This window comes from Podarcis filfolensis (assembly GCF_964270895.1).
Source record: "Podarcis filfolensis genome assembly, chromosome: 7".
Taxonomy (NCBI): domain Eukaryota; kingdom Metazoa; phylum Chordata; class Lepidosauria; order Squamata; family Lacertidae; genus Podarcis; species Podarcis filfolensis.
The window spans coordinates 29,001,973-29,014,521 of NC_139603.1; positions in this window are offsets into that span (position 1 = coordinate 29,001,973).

Genomic DNA, 12,549 nt, shown 5'->3' on the forward strand with positions numbered 1-12,549 from the left:
ACTACACACACACACATGCATAAAAATAATTGTTATTAAATTTTCTGTTTTACAATTTAAAATGCTCATTTTAACATCCTTAAAATATCAGTGATTTCCCTTCTTTTTGCATATCATAAATCCCTGCATAATTTACAAAAACCAAACCGTTCAATATTCCATTACTGCATCCATCAAAACTAATTTACACCGTTGGATTTAGCTTAATGCTGCCAACGTTTTCAGGTGTACGCAGTTATTTCTTCTCTGAACGTATGTTCTTATTCTCTTATTCTATATAGGCTTAAGTTGCATTTTCTGTCAGCTTAAGTTGCCGTTCTTTGGTTGGGACTTACTTGTTTTCTATTTTTGGGCTAACAAAAAAAAAAAAGTTTTTACGATTTTTTATGTGCTGTAAACTGCCCAGAGTGGCTAGGGAAACCCAGCCAGATGGACAGGGTATATATATCAACAACAACAACAACAACAATTCAGCCTAGCTCAGTTGGTAGAGTATGAGACTCATAATTTAAGCCCCAAGTTGGGCAAAAGTTTCCTGCATTGCAGAGGGTTGGACTAGATGGTCCTTATGGTCTCTTCCAACTCTAGGATTCTATTATTATTATTATTCATGTCCCTGGGGCTAAACGGTTTGTGTTGATTGCTCCTGGGACTGAAATGCGTTGCACGTCACAGAAGAAACTTTTCAGAATAGCTTTCCACCTATGCAAGTTGCCCAACCCTGGCTCCTGTGCCTCCTGACCTGGGAGTAAGTCTTGTTGAACCCAGGCTCATTTCTTTCTCCTGGGATGCCTTTCAGGTCACTTGCCATTCTGGATAAAGTGAGGGGCAGTCGGTGGTTTTATATCATTCGTACTTTTGAACTTTTCATCCAAGGTCACTTGTCATTCTGGACAAATCATTGTTTATTATTATTAGTTTTATTTATTAAATTTGCAGGCCGCCCTTCATTGGTGGATCTCAGGGCAGTTCGCAGCATAGAATTACACCGTAAAAAGCACAAAATACATAATAAAAACAAAGCCAAACCTATAGTCCCCTCCCTCCCACAGCATATTTAAAAGGGCAACAGATGTCAATTGGCCAAAGGCCTGGTTGAAGGTCACCTGGGACCTAAAGGTGTATAATGATGGCGCCAGGCAAACCTCTCTGTGGAGAGCATTCCACAAACGGAGCCAAATAAGTGAATTTATATGATTGTTCAATCACTGTGCAACCCTAATTAACAACTGGAGAAACCATTGCACTGAATTTGAAGCGCCATCTTACAGGGCAAGTGTATGCATTAAGAAATAAGTCCCGTTGTACAATTATTCCATGCAGCCTTCGCCAACATGCTGTCCCCTGCATCCCACAGCTCTGGGGTGCAGTACGGTTTCAATTTGGACAGGGGACCGCATGTTGAGATTCCTGCATTGCAGAGGGATGGACTAGATGACTCTCAGATGACCCTCAGGGTCCCTTCCAACTCTACAATTCTGTAATTCTGTGATTCTATGCTGCTTTGCTAGATAGCAGCAAAACGGCGAATTCAAAGTTATGTGCAGCTTGAAAATGGCATAGCATTGAATGGGCTGGGAGTTAATGGAATTGATGGCATACTTGCAAGGGAAAGAAGAAATAACTTTCTCTGGATTCAGACTCCACATTTGCCACATTACCCTTCCTTCAGCGAGCTTCAAGATGTATAGTTGAGATTCCTAGCATGTCGCCCATTTGTGTACGGTCGTATTCCATGTTGGAAATGGAACTAAACTAAGCATTCAGTCCATTCTCTGGCTCTTCAGTAGAAGAACTAGATAAAGCTATTAGCAGTCGAGTCTTCGCTTTCTTGGGTGTCTATGTCTGCAGCCTCCAGGCAGAGTCTTGTTTGTTTTCAAACAATGAAGAATGGGATTCTTTGAACGTAAGCCAAAGTTTGCAATATGAGGTGTAACTGAAACCCTGCAAAAGTCTAATGTTTCTGGATCTAGATATTTTGCAGAGACTGAAAAGGAAGTAAACATTTATAGGCCAGAAAACAAATATACGATGGGATTATGAGGGACTCTCTTGTCCTTGGATGCTCCAGAACAGGTGGGAAGTAGATAGTATAAAAAAGATGTTATGTGACAATATGAAAGTCAAAGTCTGGTTTGGTGGGTGATAAACATATCTGAAAGTGAATAAAGAACTTGGGAATGATGGTACTATATTGGTTCTGATTTGAGAGAACAGCTAATAATATTCATAATCGCCTTTGAAGAAATCATTATGTGCCATAGGCTCTTTTGCCCCACCATCGACCAAGTCTCTTACCCCCATAATTCCAAAAGCAATCTATCAGGAAGAGAAGCAACTCCTCAGGTTTTCACCTCTCAAGAGTTATTCCATCAGCTATGGGAGGTGTCATACTGTGTCATACATATGTAGGAGGTGACCCAGTCAAATTCCTATTTCCCGCATGCCAGCCTACCCCACCTTTCTGGAACTTCTGGCATAAAATAAATAGCTTTGAACATGCTTTTGTTTCGGTTCACCTTTCACCTGATGTTGGTTTCAGAAATATATCCCAAGTTCCACATTTGTCAGTGGGGGCTCTGCTATGTAAATTTATTGAGTAGCTAGGATCATCTGTTGACTATGGTCACCAAACCATCATACGGACCTTAGGAAAATCACTCATTTATTTTCTTTAACCGCTCTCACTTTACTCCTTACTCTTGAACGGCTGGCATCCATCTGTCTTGGGAGACAGTGGCGAAGTGTACCTTTGGAGGTGAAGTCAAACTGTTGGAAGGTTACAGCGCCTGCTGTGGCTGTAGAGACTGATAAAGGAGAGACATATTTTGTTGCAGCAGGGGCAGATGAAGGTATCTGCTTGTGCTGTTGCAGGTGTACCATGGCCTTTCTTTTCTCTTCACTCCTCCCAGCGGTCATTTCTCCTCTGGTCACTGCACATTTGAACCACATTTTTTCTCTGAAAGTATTCTGGACGCTAGTTTACCCCTTGCAGAGTTATAATTCTCAGCAATGCCTAACTACCATGCCCAGAATTCTTTGAGGTGCAAAATGTGCTTTAAAGGTATCTCTGTGTACAGCCTGACTCATTTGTCCAACCAGCTGGGGTCCATGCTATAAATGTGAAAGGCAGCGTGCTTGGGAATAATGGTTAAGTCCAGCTGGCAGTAACCAGCCATTTTGGGTGTTATGATCTTGCACAATTTTGCACCAAGATTTGGCCTCCCCCAAAAGCACATTTTTTTTCGGGGCAGCGATCTCGCATGGTGCCCCAAAATGTACGGCCCTGGAAAAGTGTATCTTTTGGGGTACATGATTTCACGTGGGTCACGTGACCTCCACAGCAGCACAGCCGGGAATACTCGTGCCCTGGTTTGGGGACTCAACATGTTAGAGTTGTACACAGGAGAGGGCCTCTTGCTGATACCATCTGATGAGAAGGACCATTCCATACGATGCAGGAATAAGACTGCCAGTTAGATACCAAGCTAAGTTCAAGGTTCTGTCACCAGTGTACAAAGCCCTATACAGCTTGGGCACACCTAAAAGTTTCTTTACCTAAAATATTGTATCATCCTTTAGATATCCAACTGATCAGTGTGCTCTGCAGAATAGGGCCTCCTGCAGATAGCATGTTATTGGGAGGTCTGTTCCATATTGTTATGTTGTGGGTGAACATATCAGACGACACAGCGATTCTTCAAACAGCTCTTGTTTATTCAGAGGCCAGAACAGAACTGAACTGAAGGGCTCAGTCAGCCTGCTTATATAGAGCTCCAGTACCACGTTACTGTATCAACTTTCTAAAACTATCCAATCACTGAACGTCACTTTCGATCCTTCATTTGCATAACTATCTACAGTATCCCCCTGCTGGCCCAGGGTGAGAACTTCAGTACATAACACATATGGCATATGAATCGGGCCTTTTGCGTGTTGGTACCTCCCCTTTGGGGATTCCCTCTCATTAGACAAGTGCTGCCTCTGTTGCTTTTTGGCAACTCAAGACCTTCCTTTTCCAACAAAGCTTTTAAGTGGAGATTTTTATCCCAGCCTGCATCTGTATTGGACCTGTTTTAACTGTTTTTACATATGCAATTGATTTGAATTGTTTTATACATGGAACTGATTTCTTTATTGCTTTTACCTTGTTTTATGGTCGGAATTATATTCTAGTTGTGCATGTCATGGTTGTAACCTGCCTTGGGACATTACGGTAAAGGATGATTAAGAAATTTCATACATAAATAAGTATTAATGAGCTGACATCTGAATGCATCTCCTTATTTGTTTATCAAGTGTGGCTTCATCCTACTTGTTTTGCAGAAGCGCCAAAACTGATTCCGTGTCACAGGGTTGAGTTGTGAACGTTGTTCCTCCTGATACAGCTCTCAAATAAAGATTTATCAAATAAATCACAGTAATGGCCCTTTAGGATTTATTGCCAGGAGAGGTGGACATGGAGAGCAATGTTGCCTACAAACCTGGATTAAATCCTCTGGTATGATAGGCTAATGAATTCACATTTTTATTCTGTACATAATTCTTTCATTCATCATGGAGTATTAATTGTCCCCCATAGAATGCCTACTGCGGTCTTTTCAAGGTTTTTTCTTCTTCTTCTAAAAAAAGATAAACTGTTTGTTGAAATTAATGTGTTACGGGTGTACAACAGCAGGACCCCTTAAGAACTTAAAAAGCATGAATAAATGGATTCCAATTACCACCTAATGTAGGTAATAGGTTTATGGTACTTAGAGGATTGGATCTGTTCTCCGAGAGCCTGCAGACATTAGGAGCCCCTGATGGCCAGCTTGCAATGTCGACATTATGGAGTGATTTTTACTTTACTGCCTTTTCCATCAGATCATCCCCTTTCCTTCCACACACAAGGTTAATTCACTTCTTGATCACATTATTTCCTCGCTGCTCTTTGACAATATAAAAATTCTGAGTGGACAGCTCAATCCCTCTTCCATCTCAGATTTGATTGTTATGGTATTGCCTGGCATCCCTCTGAGGCCTCTAGCAGCCCTCGCTGCACTTTATGACACTTAAATGGCTGGGCTACAATTTCTCCATCTATTCACAAAATGCTGTTAATAACTCATTTCCAAAGAGGCCCTTCTTTATGTCGTGGCATTAAAGGATTTTTTATTAGGTGCCAGGATAGGTGACACACAGCCCCAGTAACCAAAGAGTTAATTAATCTGTTGAAATTTATAGCCTTTTATACTGCACTCAGTGTGACAGTCCCTAAGAGAAACAGATACTATATTTACAACCCAGCTGAAATATTCAGTAATATAGTCTGCATACTGACCCACTCCATCAGTGTATGCCTGTTGCTGGAGCAGCCATTAATCAACTGAGATGGATTTGTGTAATCTGTCTTCTTTCTTATTCTGGGATTCCAATAAATATTGAAATAATAATTTATTGATTACCCTGCAATATAAATGTGTAGTAAAGGGACCCAAGATATTTGCATGGTAATGCATTTTGAAAGCTCTTGGCATTCTGTAGGTATGAGAAAAGGAGAGCCGTAACACAAAGCAAGGGAATGTTTCTTCACAGGACACCAAATTTAATGTCAGTCAGCCACGGAGGCCTTTCCCCCCCACAGAATCGTAGAACTGGAAGGGAGGACCTCTTGGATACGGCAAAGCATAAAGTCTTAACAGCGGCACTGTTACCCTCAGCTAAAGCAGAATGTCAGCAATAAAGCAGAACTGTCCAATAATTTGTCTACTGTACAAATATAGAAGAGTTTGAATCACTCTCCACCCCTCCCGTAGTTCTCTGTGGGGGCATTTTAGTACTTCGCTGCTCGTATCAACAAATGGCAAAGACTTAACTGAGTGCTCAGTGACTCTGCTGCTCTGAAATCCTTCCCTTCATAACTCCACCTTCCTGTACTGTGCCCACCTTCCTCCTTCTCTCTCACACACAGCCTAGTGGTCAGATAAATGTCCGTAAAAATTCAGCACGCCTTCAGGGAAGGGAAACGAATGCATCTTTTTACCATATCATTGCTTCACCAGATTCCGAGACTTGCCTCGCTTGCGGCAAAAGCTAGAGTTGTCCTTAGGGCTTGAACACATTTCTTTAAGCAATGATGACAGATATTCATTGCACCTCCCAAGCACAGTAGCCCTTTGTTATTTGGCCAGCAGTGGCTCCTCATTTGGATTTTGCATTGCGCCAATATTCAATATCTTTTGACAAAGGGGAACGAGGAAAAAGCCTGTTATGTACTGAGTTGAATAGGATCCAAACTGCAGCAGTCTGATTGGTCCTAGAACAATAGGATCCAAAAGGCAGCAGTCTGATTGGTCCTAGAACAATAGGATTCAGAATGCAGCAGTCTGATTGGTCCTAGAACAATGCAGCAGTATGATTGGTTGGCAGGAACCACCCAATCATGCTCCAGATAGAAGTGAATCCACAACCTGATTGGCTTACAGTAGAATTCCGGAATTAGTCAATCATGTGCAGCCCATTGTGTAAATAATGTATATAAAGCAGATACTTTGAGGGGACATTCATTCATTCCTCCTCACCACTATGAGCTGAATAAAGAGCATGAAATCACTTTGCGACTCTGAGTATATTTCAAAGCCCTTGCCAAAAATAGCGTGCTCTTAAAAACAACGTGTGCGCACACAACTACCGCACAAAAGGTGGCACAGTGAAGCTCTACTCTGAGACAGTGTTGGTCCAAAAAAAAGAGGCATCACAGGATTTGCCCCTGCTGGTGCCCATAGGAAAGTGATTAAGAGGTGCCTAGACTGAAAAATGTAGAGAAGGGGCAATGTTGGAGGTGGGCTAGCTAGCAAGGACTGGGGCAGCTTGAATACACACATCACGGGTTTAGGGCTAATCTGAAGTGCATTCAACACACATTTAAAGCCTATGATTTACCCCCAAAGAATCCTGGGAATTGTAGTTCCCTTCCCCACAGACCTACAGTTCATAATACCCTTCACTAACTGCAGTTCCCAGGGTTCTTTGGGAGAGAGTCCTGTGCTTCAAATGTGTGTTGGATGTGCTTTAAATGCTGGGATGTGTTGCCAGTGTACCTTAGGACAGAGCTAATTGAGCGGGCAGGCTGGGCAGTTTTGGAGCTCCTCACTTTTTAAATATATATATTTTTATTTATTAAATTTCTATACTATACATCGTCCGAATATCTCAGTTCAAAAGAAAAAAAAAAAACCACAGGATAAAAGCACAAATAAATAGTTAGAACAAAACAAAGCAAAACAAAAAAATAACACACACACACCCAACACATTTAAAAGGTTTGTAGAATACCAATCAGCCAAAGGTCCGGTTGAAGAGGAACATTTTTGCCTGGTGCCTAAAGATGTTTAATGAAGGTGTCAGGCAAACCTCCCTGGGGAGAGGATTCCACAAATGGGGAGCTGCTGCAGAAAAGGCCTGTTCTCATGTTGCCACTCTCCAAAACCTCTGGTGGAGGAGGCACATGAAGAAGGGCCTCTGATGATGATCGCAGAGTTTGGGTTGATTTATATGGGGAGAAGCGGTCCTTGAGGGATTGTGGTCATGAGCCGGTTAACTGGAACAGTTCCATGTTCCACTTGGCTCCCAGTACTACTTGGACTATTGCAATGCACTCTATGCGGGGCTACCTTTGAAGGTGACTCGGAAATTACAACTAATACAGAATTGGCAGGTAGAGTGGTGAACGGGAGCAGCCATCAAGACCATATAACACCGGTCCTGAAATACAGTGGTACCTCAGGTTACAGATGCTTCAGTTTACAGACTCCGCTAACCCAGAAATAGTACCTCGGGTTAAGAACTTTGCTTCAGGATGAGAACAGAAATTGTGTGGCGGTGGTATGGCAGCAGTGGGAGGCCCCATTAGCTAAAGTGGTACCTCAGGTTAAGAACAGTTTCAAGTTAAGAACGGACCTCCAGAACGAATTAAGTTCTTAACCTGAGGTACCACTGTACCTATGTTGACTCCCAGTATTTCCCCGAGGACAATTCAAAGTGTTGGTGCTGACCTTCAAAGCCCTAAAAGGCCTCTGCCTAGTATACCTGAAGGAGTGTCTCCACCCCACATCGTTCAGCCAGGACACTGAGATCCAGTACTGAGGGCCTTCTGATGGTTTCCACATTGCAAGAAGGGAAGCTACAGGGAGCCAGGCAGAGGGCCTTCTCGGTAGTGGCGCCCTCCCATCAGATGAGATGAGTAATTATATAACGTTTAGGAAGGCAGCCCTGTATAGGGGAGCTCTTTAAGGTTTAATGTTTTATTATGTTTTTATATATGCTGGAAGCCGCTCAGAGTGGCTGGGGCAACTCAGTCAGATGGATGGGGTACAAATTTATTATTATTATTATTATTATTATTATTATTATTATTATTATTACTACTACTACTAGTACTACTACTACTACTACTACTACTGTTAGGGCTGAAAGCGTGTATTCAGAGAATGCTTCTGACCACCAGATTGGCAGTTGCAGCAACCTTCTTCCAAAAACTTACGGTGAAATATCCCTACAAGAAAACTCATAGTGCAGGACAACTCTCAGCCAGAAACATATGCAAGGGACTACAGAAAACTCCCCATTTCCCTGGGGGTTGCGTTCTGAGTCAAGGTGTGCATCGGTGGGGCCTTCATAAGCCAACCCCCATCCTGCCCCCATTCCTCCCTCTTCCGGGTCAAAAAGGACCTGCACGTTGGCACTCATGCGTCAATCAGACACATTTAAAATGGTTGCCACCAGTACGCGTTACTAGTACGAACTTGATGAAACTCAGAAAGTCTAATAAAACGGTAATGTTTTGTTTGTTTGTTTGGGATAATAACCTTACAGCTCCACCAGCCTTACAGCTCCTTTAAGATCTGTTATCTTAAAACATGCACACAGGAGTTCTGTCAACTACTATCTGTGTCTCTTGCATCACCACCAGTCCTACAAAAATGCACTTTGTTGCAAAGTGCAGCTACCACTGTTCTATCCAATCACAAATCATTGATGCAGTGTATTTTGAAGTTCCATAACAAGACATCATAGTTTTCAGTAAATGCCTCTGATCTGGATAACTCTGAGGTATAGATATGGTGTACCGAGAAAATTGCCCTGCGCACATCTTTTTTTCTAGTGTCTTGCTGATAAGGTTAAAAAGATGGTGAAATGAAATCTCCTAAGGAACACAATAGATCATTTTAATATGACTTTGGAGGAGAGAGAGGATGCTGGTGTTTCCTGCCCCATCCACAAACGGAAAAGTCAAAACAGTCCATTTCCTTTAGGATGTGTACCTCCAAGTCTCCCACAGAAATGGTTATGAAAGGAAGCTGAGTGACTGCTTTAACATGCCTTAGAAATACACATATGGGGTATGTATCTTATGTTAATTCAATCCACGTTTTAAATCGTTTTGTACAAGGGAGACCTGCGGCATGCTTCTGTTTCTATAATTCTTCATTTCGCTTTCTCCCCACCCTTAAACTCCAAATACCCAGCATTTAGTATAAATGTAAACTACTTTGAGGATGTGTTGTTGTTTTTTAAATCAACCAAGTGACATATAGATTTTATGAAATAATAATAACAGTAATACAGTGGTACCTCGGGTTACAGACGCTTCAGTTTACAGACGCTTCAGGTTACAGACTCCGCTAACCCAGAAATAGTACCTCGGGTTAAGAACTTTGCTTCAGGTTGAGAACAGAAATGGCACAGCTGCGGCGCAGCGGCAGCAGGAGGCCCCATTAGCTGAAGTGGTGCTTCAGGTTAAGAGCAGTTTCAGGTTAAGAATGGACCTCCAGAACGAATTAAGTTCTTAACCCGAGGTACTACTGTAAAGACAGTTTTCATGGTATCTTAATTTTTTATTCAGGTACCCAAACTGAATGATGATTTCTGTGAGATAATTAATACTAATTAATATGAAAACCTAATCAGATCTAGGCCTTATTTTGGTCCAGTTTCCAATGTCAGCATATACATCGCATACATCCTTTCTGTGCGGTGTTGCTGATCTCCCTCTGTCCAATCTGGAATATAGTTTACCAGAAATGGGTGACTCTTCGCATGAGTTGTCCATAGCTATCCATGCTCACTCATATTGAGATGTTCTTTACACTTCTCACTTTGGAAAGGAAGAGAGTAGGTGTCCAACTCTGGCATCCAGTGAAATTTGGATATGTTTAAGGGTTGTATGTGTGTTCAGTGTAGGAGAGGATGATCCCCGTACAAACAGGAAATGAGAAGGCGCAGCAAAAAAAAACTCCCATGCATTGGAATTTTTGAGGGATTGTTTACTATGATGTTTTGCGGATGCCATTTGAGGTACTGGTGCACAGAGGTGCCGTACTGGCAAGCCCTGCTGGACCCAGGGTGCATAGATTACACACTTCTTGAACATTACTAGTAATTATCATTGTAATCGTTACAACTGCTCAGCTGTTTGTGTACAGATGCACAGACTGTACACACGTCAAATGAAACATGTGATGGACATACTTTGAAGTCTCACGGATGTATAGCTGTGTTTCTGGCTTGTAGGCTAGGGTTGTTGGTTCGAGGTGAGTAACACTATTGCTTTAGCATCTCTGGCCCAGCTGTGCACTATTTATCTGCTTGCTTCCTATGTTTTTATCCTGCTTTTCAGACTATTATCGTCTCCCAATAGTGGCTCACATGCATAATAAAAAGAGAGCATGAATGAGAGAGAGAGAGAGAGAGAATGGTTCTGCCATTAAGCTTACAAATTAAAAAGTCAAGACACAGAAAGGAAAGGGAGGGGATACAGAGGAGAAAGAGCAGTTGTTCAAGGGCAGTATGAAGTAGTAAGTCATGAGCAGGAGTTATTGTTTGACTAGCAGCTGGTGGCTATTGTTCTCTTGGCCAGTGGATAGAGCTGGAATGTGCTTTCCCCTTGCTTCTGCAGTCCCAGAGCAACTAGAAGTTCAGGCAGGGAGAAAGGGTAGGAAGCAAACTCCCTGCAGCTGCTCCTTCTTTGGCTGATGGCTGGAGCCAGGTTGATCTGTCCTTTGCTATCATGGGTGCCAACTACCTGCCTGAGCATCCACAAAATTCCCCACGAAGGGGCTGGGCACACACAAATTTCAGTGCCTGGGCCATGCATGCTGCATGGCATGCACGGCGCCAGGCACCCATGGCCACAGGGCCAAGCTTTCACTCCTGTTTGCCATGCTGTTCTTTCTGGGAAATGTTAAACTTCCAGTGGTTCTTGGTCCTCTGTTCTTGTGCTAGAATGCTTCAGTCTCCTATCTTCTTTCCCCAGGCTTGTTTCAAGTAGAGCTGAAGAGCCAGTGTGGTGTAGCGGTTAAGAGCGGTAGTCTCGTAATCTGGGGAACCGGGTTCGATTCTCCGCTCCCCCACATGCAGCTGCTGGGTGACCTTGGGCCAGTCACACTTCTCTGAAGTCTCTCAGCCCCACTCACCTCACAGAGTGTTTGTTGTCGGGGAGGAAGGAAAAAGGAGAATATTAGCTGCTTTGAGACTCCTTAAAGGGAGTGAAAGGCGGGGTATCAAATCCAAACTCTTCTTCTTCTGGTTAATACTGTGAATAGTGGTAGGGGCATAGGTGAATAGGCTGCTGCAGAAGTTGGGTGATGTTTCCCTAAAAAAAAAAAAATCCCGTCACAATGGGAAAATTTATTGGATTTGTGTTTATTCAGTTGACTTTATACAAACTAAGGCTGTGTCCTATAGCTTTAAATTCATTCGAAGCACACACCTTCCGTTAAAAAATTCTGGACACCATAGTTTACCCCTCACAGAGTTACAATTCCAAACAACCTTTAACAAACTACAATGCCAACTACAAACTACAATATCTGACCTTTGTTATAAAGCACTAATTACTTTTCTTTTAGTAGCGACACACCTACGGGTGGCATAGAATTAGAAAATATTGGAACGTCTGCATATCTCTCATTGGAAACAGAATGTATGGTCTATTGCTATATAAGAAAAAATTAACTAGGAGATTACATGCATTTAAAAATACAAATGATGTAGACGATTTTGTTGAAATATGGCATCCTCTTATAAAACACTTTACTGATAACCCTGAAGAATTGGCAACTACTGAAATCACAGATTGGACTTGGGCAAACTTAACTAGATAGATCCATTGTGGAGTGGAGAGCAGGGGAGTTGGGATTTTGATTTTGCATCTTTTCCTCTCTTTTTTGTAATTGTTATATATTGGAAATCAATAAAACTTTATTTGTAAGCAAGCAAGCAAGCCAACTACAATGCCCAGGATTCCTTGAGGAAAATTATGTTATTTGAAAGTGCTTTCAGATTTCCTCAGCCGTAGAGAAGATGGCAGCCTTTTCCACCTTCGACCAGAAGAGGGAGGCACCTCCACTACATCGACATCTACAGGTTTTTGCAACTTGCACAGGTCTTTCAATTCCAGCTCAACTTTACAAACTCTTAGCTGGACATACGACAAAGCAAAGAAATATAAGGCTTAAAAGATGGGCTGCTCTAATATGTGATGTTTAAAAAGTGTGTAAAACTTCG